General features: G+C 32.8%; 1 long non-coding RNA gene across 1 annotated transcript; it reads right to left on the bottom strand.

Moving 5' to 3' along the window:
- Positions 1 to 9,026: 9,026 nt before the first annotated feature.
- On the bottom strand, positions 9,027 to 12,326 carry LOC149422525 (uncharacterized). The gene is made up of 3 exons (XR_016302426.1): positions 12,083 to 12,326; positions 11,375 to 11,554; positions 9,027 to 11,227 (listed from the first exon to the last, which is right to left on the bottom strand). It is a non-coding gene; the product is annotated as an uncharacterized LOC149422525 (long non-coding RNA).
- Between the last annotated feature and the right edge of the window lie 234 nt (positions 12,327 to 12,560).

Below are 12,560 nucleotides of genomic sequence, written 5' to 3'. Positions count from 1 at the left end.
TCAGTTTTGGGAAATGGAGGGTGGAGAGCAAACCAGTTTTTTAGTTTTTCCACATCACTATTATCTCGGATGATTCGAGAAGGTCTCATGTCTACATGCTGCTCTCCAGTATGACATGATAAGCTGCAAAAACTTTCCAGTTCTTCACAAATGTTCAACATAAACACCATTCCTGTTGTCCACCTTGCCAGAACACTTCCGGAGATTCCTCTTCCTTGGGTCAACCCACCGTAGGTTTTCATGGATCGCATCAGCTTCTGCTCAATTGTTAGGTCTGACCACAACCCAGACCAAAACTTGTCAGACCGGCGAATGGTGAAGGATCCTTTTGTGAACATGTCGTATTTACTTTTATCCATCCGATCTTATAGAGCCATCATATCCTGAAGATAGAGGTGCGCGCTCTTAGCATACAAAAAATGTCCAGCTGCGTGGAAAAAAGGGAGCATCTTGTGGAAAGTGTACAAATGAAGGTTCCAATCACCAGCACGCTCTGCCTGGATGAATAGTTTTATCAAAGTGGTCATACGAAAGTATTGGACCCACAACTGTGATGTTGGACCATTCGCTTTAATTTTCTCCAAGGCACTTTTAAATTTTGCCTTTAGTATTTGGTAGGTATCAATTTCTTCTGCTGATATAGTGAGAGACCTTTCAGTGTCTCGCAGCAATTTTTCAGTCTCGTCTCGCTCCTATGGAGTTATGTCAACCTCATAAAAAACAATGCTGGCCAGTGTGAGGTTTGCCAAAATGTGGGCTCGAACAGCTCGTGAATATGCGTGCCCATTCATATGGGTACCCATGGGTATAGGTACTAATGGGTACTTGAAATTTGAAAAAGTCGTAATTATATTATAACCCTAGGATAAACCCACGATGATTAATGGATTTACTTCACAGCACAATAAAACCATAAAAAGACGCGAGAACAGTTTATTTGCATTTCACCCAAAACCCACTTATGACTGTTTTTGGTTATCTGCCATTTTTGAGAGAACCGTTTAGTCTACAGATATCAATTTAGTCTCAAATAAAAGCTTATTAAATTTACAACAACTTTATTTCATACAATATTTGACGTGAGATGCGTATTTTAGAAATTATTTTACAAAATAAGTAGCCATTTCGAAAAAATTTCACTTTTTGGAAAAAATTGCCTATTTTTGAAGAACTGTATCTTGAAAACCAATGGCTTTATATAGCTTGCTTTGGTCTCAAATTATAGCAAATTTAGTATTCTTTAAAAGTGTGTATATAGACTACACCGGTCAGACCCTTCCTTTACTGAGATATTGAGCAAAAACTGAAAAAAATCCGAAAATTTCCTGGTTTTTTAGGTCCACCGCCGCTCGCACAGCACTTTCGAAGTTGCAAAATTTTTTTTTTAATACTGGTTTAGGTCCTAACAACATATAAAAAATTCATAATGACTGGACCTTTTGCAAGCACGGATGTACATCTTGACTGGACTAAAAGACTTTGACATTTTTTTAAAGAGATGGCTAAAAAATACCTGTATTCTAGAAAATCGGATGGAACTGTCTCTACGTAGGTACTGATTTTAAACATAAAATAACATAGTAATAATAATAATTTTAATTAATCAATGTTCTTTTTTAGAATTCAGTTCATCTCCCGATAATATTTCCCTGAACAATTTTTACATCAACAGAAACACAATTTAAAAAAATATATACAATATAATTAATATTATTGTTGTTCATTAGTTATTCACAAATACAAGTCTGATTATGTTCGAATTTTCATTTGATCACATTCCTTCGTGTTTTTTTTGAGGAACGCATTTCGAGGTTTAAATGAACAATCAATAATAAGCTCCACAGCAACAGCACTATATCTCAAAAATTGCATTGAGAGAAGTTTGTTCAAGATTGTTATTCGTTTCAAGAAATTGTTTGCATTGGATCGCGGTGCATGAAATTGCGGATGAACTTCTGAGGTTACCTTTTAGAACCTAACTAATAGTAGAAATTGAATTTTAAAATATGTTTCCAATTTTATCTTATTTAATAAATCAAAACCAACATTTCCTCTAAATTCATAAGATTTGTAAATAGGTACTTAAATACATACCGTGTAATTTTTTTAAATTGCTGTTGAAGAAACATGAGTATGAAAGTCCAACTAAACACGACTACTTTACGTTGGAAAAATAGTCTTCACTGAACCATTAAAACGGCCACCATCTTGGACAAGAAAGGGAGCGAACAAACAAAACAAACAAGACAGACAAATTACAAAACTGTTCAGTCAATAATTACAGGATGATGGAACTTAAGATCTGGTCCAAATGATGGGTTACCACATTGTAATATCCTTGATATTAGTATATAAGCTCACCCGTACATATATCCAGATATGGCGTTGGCTGTTGAGAATAATAAATAAGGTGAGAACCTCAAGGTCGGGGACCATGTTCAGGTCCATATTGAGATATCGGAGTAACAGTAACACGGAGTATCATTGTCAATCAATCATAATAAAAGGCCAAAAGTGTTTTGTTGTAGCCGAAATTTTATGAGTTTCTATGTAAACAACAGAGATTTAACAAACATCAACAAAAATTGGATGGGTTACCAAAATAGGAATATGAGTATCTCTTTTTTTAAATTTACATTTACAACGATCAGAACCAGAAAAATAAACTTTATATATTCTACACACAGAGTCATTATAGAGTCTCCCTTATTTGTGAATACCATTGTGATTTAGTTATTTTACAATTACGATATTCTGTCTCCGTTCCACTTATTTGATCCTTTGGATCGGGGTTAGTTAACGCAAATAGTATTTGTATAATATTCCAGCATCATGTGGAGCCGGGTCCAGGGATCATTAATTATAACATCGATTATGGCAGACACCTTCGCATTGGTATTGTAGCCAGCACCGTCACTGGTCAACAAAACGGAGACGTTTTATTTAAATTTCATTTTAATATGAACATTTGAAAACATTTACTTTCTGTGAAAATAAATTTGTATTTTATTTTTAATACCTATAAGGACATATGAGCGACTGAACGTAAAGATTATAAAAATGCAAAGCTAGCAGTCCACAATGGCGTGCTGATACCAACGATTATGAATTGCAGCGAGGAATGGGGCCGAGAGAAGAAGTATGAAAGTATGCTGAATGATACAAAATTTAGATCCCCGTGGAGTACGGATAGTTTAACCTTTTATTACATATTACAATATAAAACTAAAGTGAAAAACGTTATAGCTAAAAAATAAATATTTACATATAGATCAACAACCGCAGATACTTTTTAAATATTTTTTTAAGTGACACCTCACAAGAGCGTCCCTGTCTGTAAAGGCAGGGGAGTTACGTCACCACCCGGTTAGGCAGCGTTGTAAAGCGGGTTATGGTAGGGGCTGTAAGAAGGGAATTATTAAGGCGGGTCTAGAAGAGGCCCGTATTACAGGAAGGAGGAAAAACATATGCCGGTAGCTCGTTCCACATATGAGCCGTTTTACGAGTCGATGAGGCGGCCCGTTCTCATGAAGCCAACATCAACGAGTGTTCCATTCGAGTACGTCGAGTTGCACAAAGGATCAATTCTGCTAGCTCCTTACATAAAACAGTAGAACAGACTCAGCATGCCCACATTGCGTCTGTGGATTAGAGATGAAAAAGTATTTTTTATTGTATATTATTCACCAATCAACAATAAAACACCATCACATTAAAACGATCGTTTTGGTTGGCAAGACTGAATCTGTTGATTCTGACTTCATGGGTATTAAATTACAAAATTAAATGTGAACTTGTAGACTGAGTTCGTAGTCTACAAGTTCACATTTAATTTTGGTTTTTTATGGAGATTGAAAAAATCAAAATCTGTTTTTTTTGTATTTAAAAATTTTATTGTCTTCATTTCAGCGTTGACGGAATTGAAGCATAATTTAAACCCTCAATAATTAAAATCTGAATGGAAACAGACGGAAATCGATTATCTTCGAGTAGTCAAAAAATCTTCCCAAACTTGTTTATTAATTGGGCGGCATAATAACATAAAAATATTTATATGGTAATCTGCTGACATAATTATGTAGATGATATTATCAATGTTGATTATAATATTGACTCACCAAAAAGTATGCAAACTTTAAATACATTACGGTAAATTTGTAGTAAACTTTTATCAAATCAAATAAAAAATTATTTATTGTAAAATAAAAATAACAAAAGGTGTAGCTTATGGGTAGACCCCATTTCTTCAAGCTAACCACATCAAATAATTCTAATGAAATTATTGAACCTGTGATAACTAATTGACAAAGAAGCATTTGTATTGTTCAGTACGATGGCGTCACCATTCTATAACAAAACAGAACCTTTAAGAAATGTGATAAAAAAGAAACTTACCTTACCTAAAATAATCTAACCTATTATTTAAAATGTTCTGTTTTGTCCGGTTGCCGGTACAAATAATTTTCCCGTGACTGTAAAATCTGTACCCACACACTCGCAGTAAATACTTATTTGATCCATCAGATCAGTTGTAGATAAATAATATACAACCAATATGGCGGCGGTGTTAATTGTTTATTTTTCAATCGGTGATATATTGTCCGGGCGTCTTAAGGTACTCAGGAACATCTACCATCCGACACAAGAGACTCTTGAGTGGCTGAGGTCCAATTCATATCTACAGGTCCAACTTTTAATCTAGGAATAATAAAGAATGCCGTCCGATCCCAGGACGAACGGATGACACACGAACAAAGTGGTACATCATTTTTTTCGGTTGATCTTTATCAAAAATATATCGTACGAAATTTATTTTGATAAAATTAGTTCATTATTTGATTTTTTTATCCTTATTTCAAGGTTTCGGAGTACAGAATCTTAAAACGTAAATATTGCACAAACATAAAAAACAAAAAAGACCTACAAGCAACTACATCAGCTTCGCAAACTTAGTAGATATCCGCATGTGATGATACCTATTTGATTTGTGCGCCTCGGATAACTCATTATTCTACAAAATTCAGTCTACTTATATCCTTTAAAGAAGAGTTTCTGAAAATAATATCTGTGCCTATATGATATAGTGGTCTTATTAATCCAAAACATTTTTTTAAAAGTATTAGGCTCTACGCATGGCTATGTTAGGTAGGTCAGGTAAGGTTGTGTTAAGATAGGGGTTGACATTATTCTCTGATCAATCTCGTTTTCCTAGTTGCAAGTTGCTACTCAATGAACTGTATTTAAATGCAGAAAACATTTTAGAACTGACAAAACCTCGATATTTTTTTACTTGAAATGTGATACATGAAATCATTAGTATACAGTATATATAGATGATTATCTGCTACTATTTGCCGACCATTTAAATGATAGCCGTAATATTAGAGATTATAATACATATGGATAGGTACCTAAACAAATAGTTCTGTGAACAGTAGACCTCGCGTTCAAAAGGACATGTTTCTAATTTTTTCTTATTTTTATAAGAAAAAATTAGAAACATGTCCTTTTGAAAATTAAAAAATCAAGATATTCTCTGAAATCATAAGATTTGTAAATAATTATTTGAATACCTACCACCTTAATTAATAAACTAACATTTTTGCTAACCATTATAAAGGCCACCATCTTGAAACCGGAACGGTAACGTAACAAACATATTTACAGACGGATGAAATGCCAAGTGGTTGATTCAAAAGAACTTCGTTACGCTCAAGTCAATGAAAATACAGGGTACCTACGATTAATGGACAAAGCAGTACAGGAGGACGCCATCCTTTATGGCGTAGAAGCCTAAAAATAACTGGAACGAGTCAGGGTTCTTTTACGGATCGTACAATTTTTGTAATACCCAATTGTTAAAAAAATATATATTACAAGAATTCTACTGTAATCTTATCAGATACCTAGTTTTGTTATTTTAATCTACCAATATTTATATAATTTATACGAAATTTGGAGGGTTGAAGCCCCCAAAACCCCTTCCCTTGGTTGTGAGAATATCACTCCAATTTGTGTCGGTAATATAGTTAGTTAGCACATATATTAAAAATCTGTGTTTTGATAAAACTGCCGTTGGTTTGAAACTTTGCTAATTAAAATAAATAGCTTATCAACTAAGATGCTGTATCAACAATGATTTTTACCGCACTTGTTAATTAATGCATAAAATTCAATGAGGAGTTTTTAAAACTGTTTGGGGAAATGCCAGACATTTAACCTTATCTCTCCGAATACTAATTGAAAACTCGTGTATTAAACAATTAAACGTAACTATCTTTATATGGCTCATTGATATGCTCGTAAAGCTTTTTACCGAGGAAGTTAATTGAAGCTAATGAAATGCCACAGTCATGTCAGTTTAAAGATAAACATAAATTAGAGAGAATACCATGAAATGTCCCATGAATGAATTAATTTTGAACATTTATTAATCTTTGGTTGCGGTCTTGTTTTGGGATCGTGGGTTGAATTAAAATCCAATTTAAAACATCTTGTTCGCGAAAGGTATTCAATACTAGATTTAAGAGGAAGCTACAAGCCAAAAATGTGTGTATTCTTGGCATACCTTATTCTGTAGGTATTAAAATCGATTGACAAACGGAGTCTAGAAACGTTCGATTTCAAGCAAAAAACTGGTTTATATTTATTTTGTAAATAATTTTATAAGAAAGCAAAAAAGTTAATCAAATGAAACTGTCACAGATAATCTTAGCTATAGTACTGTTTTATTAAGTTGTTTCCTTTACGCGTTCATACATTTCTAATAAAAAAAATATTTTTTTTTACTTAACATTTATATTTTTTACTGAGTAATTTATTATTTTATTTGTATTCTACTCAAGCAAAACGATAGAAAAACCTTAAATTTATCTAAAACATATTTTTGGTATTCACAATGTACACTAATTCGTTATAAAGAATAGTCAAAATAGTGATTTAGCAATAAGCGTCGCCTTAAGAAAAACTTTATGATGAGCGATCTCTCGGCAAATTTCTCACCAAGCATTTTATCACGTAAATTTCTTTCTTTCTTTTTTACTTTCTATAAGTATTTGTATATTTTTATTGAACTTTTATTTTTTAATATTTTTTTTCATATAATTTTCAAATTAATTAGAGTGTTAGCCATTCAATTAATTATTTATTAATAAAATTTCTAGATATAACTTCACCCATAAATTAAATTTTTACGTGTCTTTATTTATTATCCTTAGTATTATGATAAGATCCTTAACATGGCTACCCTGGTGCGTGCTCTTGGGTTAGATTTGTTACCATTATTCCTACTGACACCACTTACAAGTGCTTCCGAAAAGAACCACGTAAAAACCACAGCGACTTCCCTCCACATGATGATTGTGGAGGGAAGTCGAACATGTGCAAAGAGTAGATGATTTCTACAGGATTTTGCAGCAGGTAATAAATCCATAAGTAAAAGCCAAATATATGAGCTTTCAATAAATAAATACACTTTTAATATCTTATATTTTACATCGAGCTTCATGGTTGATCGGCATAGTAAAAACAAATTCAACAGAAACTAGAACAAAAATTTCTGGCCCGAAAAAAAATAATAGTTGCTGCGATCATTTAATAATATAAATCCAATTTTAAAAAGTATAAAACTAAAATTTTTAAACTTTTTCTTGCATTAAATACCGCAAAATATTATGAAGTGTGTGTGAAAAGAAGTGTTTTGTTTTGTTTCATTTGTTTTTTTTTGTTTTGTAATTTTTTTTATTCATTGAATACTAATTAAAGTTACTTAGGGCGAGTTGTTTCGGAAAAAATCACGTGTGAGAAAGTCATCACAACGTCAATCCACTCAATTTTCCATAAATTGGGTTGTTTCATCGTCCGTCAAGAGAAAATTCAACGAAATATTCATGAAAATGTGATCAGCCGAAATCGGCCGGTTAACGCGATCCGCCATTTTGAAAAAGATTGACGCATGCGCGAACGTCACAATTGCGGTCTGACATATCGTATGTGCCAATTACTGGTGATAACGACCCTCACTATTTTGGCAAATAACGCAAAGAAAACCCAACGATTAAAATTTACGAAGTTGAAGGTTTTGTGGGAAGAAGTTTAGATACCTTTTCTACATAAAACATTGTCGAAATTCGTTTTTATATCGTTGGTTTCCGTGATTTAAAATGACGAAAAAACTGGTAAAACTATTGAAAAACTGGTAAAACTATTGAAAAACTACAAGTTTGTTTCTTTTGTCGACCAACATAGTAGCCAGGTGGCCTGGAGATACCCATCTTTTTAATAGTAGCAGCATCAAAGTAAGGTTGGAATGCGGTGAGTTTGGAGATGAAGTGATTGTTGGAGATGGTGGTTATGGAATAAAGCCATATTTACTAACACCCTTAAGGAATTCCGTTTCTCGAGAACAACATTTATATAAAGAAAGTCAGATCAGGACCAGAAATGTTGTTGAAAGAACTTTTGGAGTTGTTAAAAGATGGCTTCCAGTCCTTTCTTCATAAATTAAAATGCAGGTAGGTACAAGGGATCATTGTAACAAGATCAACCACCTGTATTCATAGACCCCTTGGACGAGGTTAACGATGTACTGGTGCAAGCACCAATCTTTAACAGGGGAGATGACCACGTTCGTCAAACCCTCATTAACTCATATTTTGCCAGATTGATGGACTAATAAATAGTAAAATACTACCCAGCACAAAAAGCCCTATCTTACCTCCTTCTGTACCATTAGGCCTATCGTCCCACGTGTCGGTAAGGAATCCACATAAGCCGAGTGCTGTAAAACCCTGCAATGCAAGAGAGGTTCCACAGTAGACCGCCTTATAAACTGTTTTCTTACTTTACTTCTCTGTGCAGAACTCGGTTTATATTGATTCTTTACCAACCCATGGGGCGACACTTTCTGTAACATCTTCCGCCTGGAGACTCGAACACATGTGTACAATCTCTTGGTACATGAGCGAAGATAATAAAAGTCTTTTGAATTTCAAAACAATAATGTCTTTATTCAAAAATAGCTGTACCCCGCCACATGTTGCTGTGGCTCAGTCTGTTTTACCTGTCACAGGTGTCATCTAAATAATGTAGGTATGTATATAAAAACACACGCATATTTGAATGCAACATTGTGTCTAAATTTCAAAGCAATCAATGAAGAACTTTCAGAGATTTTCAACAAACGACCATTTACATATATTCCGAGATAGATAGTTAACATGTACAAAATAATTAATGTAACGATAAATCTTCTATTTATTTTATACTTTAATGTTTATAAACTTAGTAAATTACTTTGTTTAATAATAGAGAATACATACTATTAGAAATGTTTTGAACAACTATCTCACATATACATATATTATGTAATATGCATTGGATCATTATTGAATGTGAATAACTTAAGTGTAACTGCATACTCCTACCTAATTTCATAAAATAAATAGAGTACCAAGATGTAGTATATTCTTTTATTTGTATTTTACATAAGTGAGGAACAAAATATATCAAAATAATATAACAAATTAAAATAAAAGAGAAAATAAGTAAGGCACCTAGGTACCTACACTGTAGAAATTGAAAAAAAAAAGATAAATGGACAAATAGAAAAAAAATGAATAAATCGGAAGGTTGCGGGTTCAATTTCCATCAGCGGCATTTATTTTTTCTCAGAGTTTATTTATTTTTAAATATGTATGGGTGTTTCAGACTAATATTTATTGATTATAATAATTTGTTTATATAAATTCAGTTAAAAATAAGAAAATAAAGGTTTAAAATAATGTTTATGGTATTTTCCAATTATGTCCTAAATCCTGTATTAACAATTAGTTAATGTTAATTAAGTATTAATCTTAAGTGTACCGTACCATACCGTCTACAGTACCATACTTATCTACCAGGTAACTATGGTACTGTATATTATCTCCATATATAGTTAGTAATAACATAGATCATTCTAGAAATGTATTACATAGTAAATCACATCAAGGTCGCTGTAGCGACTTGATTAGCGATTGATTAGCGATTGTGATTATTTATTTTTTATTAATGCCCTGAAAAAAGTAAAATTATACCGGTACACTCTCTCGGAAGAAAGAATAATTTACAGCAAAAATACATACTTATACAATGGGAAAGAAACATTTAAGAACATAATATAATGGACTAGTTAATTGTGTGCGAATGCATTCATTCATCTTGTTCTAACAATAATTGACAAACATTAGAAAGAACACAAAAGATTATACGGCCCATAAAGTAAAGGTCACACAGCATTAAAAATATGCATAATATAAAAACCTGGACATGCCATGCATAATATTGCATAAAATGCATTTTTTTTAATTTACAGTTTTAAAAGGAAAGAAAAGAAAAATGCGGTCTTACTGGAGTACCCCGTCGTAAGTACACAATGTACATTTGTTAGTATTATCATGTAATATAATGTAGGTAATTGTGAAGCCAGAAAATACTTCGAATTGTGTACATAAAAAAGAGAAAAATTATTAAAATTAATATTAGTATATTAAAGAATTCACCCAGTAGATAGTGAACAGAGGGGAATAAACTGCTTTCATCTCAGTTTAGTTTTAGCATGACTCCGATATTACTCGTTCTTGTCTCAATAATCCAATTTTTTTTAAACCGGAAATCGGTATGTATAATAGGGGGCACTCCTGTCAAAAGGGTTGGATTTGGATGCTTCAACAACATGAGAATACATTAACTAATAAGATTATTATCTTAAGTAAAGCAACGATAGTGAAATACAAATATTTTGTACTCAAATCTACTAACAGTTTGTTTGAAAACTTGTATTAAGTCAGTCAACAAATTCGTTTACATTTAAATGAGATGAAATTGCTTTTAGGATTGAGGTTTCTGGGGCGCTGCTATCTAAACGGTTGGATTTGGATGCATTAACAACATTAGAATACATTAACCAGATTATCTTAAATGAAGAACTGATATAAAACTAGGAAACATTGTTTGAAACACAAGTTCTTACAAGTAGTTAGTAAACTGCCGTCAACACCATAATAAACCTCAGCTGTGGCGCTAACCAAACTCCCACCTTCTTCCACCACCAGATAGCTCCTGCAGCACCAAAGTGCTGATGTCATCGTCAAACACGCTAGGGAGTCCGTCAATCGAAGTAGCCACTATGTTCCGCATAAAATTTGTGTCCACCGCCAGTCCTCTCATGAATTTCTCTGCTACCGTCCTTGAAGCATTATTAAAAGTCAATTAATAAACATATATACCTGCATGAATTAAACAAAGCATCAGGGCAACCAATTACTAAATATAACAGTTCATTTAACAGCATTATGGCGTTAAGATTAATACCAATTAAGAAATATATTCCAACCTGCCTTGCCCGACGCTTCATATTTTCAAACTGAGCTCGGAGCTGTTTGACAGAATCCATCGCCATTGAAATCGGATATAAGAGTAAGCCATGTCGCCTCTCATTGTTTGAAGATGACTGCGTCGGTCTTTTTATTGGTGAGAATATGGCTATACTTCCTCACCAACATGGCATCGTTTCCTGAAAACACATTTCATATTTATAAGTAACAAGATCGTACAAGGAATTGCTGATATAAAATTAAATATGCACGGCAAATATTATATTTATTAGGTTCAAAATATATATAGATATTTTATAGTTTCTTATAGATATTTTATTACACATGAAAGCACTATAATATTCCTCGGTAAAGCATTATTAAAGTGTGGCAGAATTCAAAATAATATATAAAAATAAACAAAAAGATTTGCCACCATTCCATGGCAGAACATTCAAAAAATAAAACGCAATGCTTTTAGAAAGTTCATTCTCACAAAGTTCAAGTAATTTTACTAACGATAAGTATATACACGTATCGCAAATGTTTTCATAATGATCGTTTATCTCGTTTAGAAGACGAAATTCCACAAAATATTATCAAGCTTTACATAATGGTTTTACGAAAATAAAATGCTCACTTACGTATCTATACGGTTCCAAACGTGTATTATTTATTAATAAGGTTCATATTTATTATGGCAATAAGGTATAATTTACAATACTTACAGTAAGTTGGGATCCATTATAAGTTGTCAAAAATTGAGATGCCTAAATGAACAACAAAAAATCACACAAAACAAGCAATCCAACGAAGTGACGGCGCGGCGGGAAAAAGTTTTGACAGATTGATAAAAATACGAGGTGTTGCCAGCGTAAAAATAATTCCTGTCTCGCAAAAAAATTATTCTCTGCAATAATTGCCCGATTCGGCGGGGAACACTGGAACGGATTATTCAAATATAACGGAAGCTTTTTCGGAGTTGAAACAACCCAATTTGTATTTTAATAAAATCGACGTGAAGATTTTTTTACATTTGAATAGAACTCGGGAATCTGAATAATTGTTCAGCTTTTCCGAAACAACTCGCCCTTAATAAATTCATTTAATTTAAAATGTAAATTAAATTTCAAAGTCAAAATTCACATTTTGTAAAAGTTCTGTTACTATACAAGTACTGTGAAGTAACCGGCCCATGGGGAAATA

Source organism: Hesperophylax consimilis, chromosome 7 (assembly GCF_061612785.1).
Source record: "Hesperophylax consimilis isolate HC1 chromosome 7, BYU_Hcon_1.0, whole genome shotgun sequence".
NCBI lineage: Eukaryota > Metazoa > Arthropoda > Insecta > Trichoptera > Limnephilidae > Hesperophylax > Hesperophylax consimilis.
The sequence above is the reverse complement of the archived record's forward strand: the minus strand, read 5'-3'. Positions and strand labels throughout refer to the sequence as shown.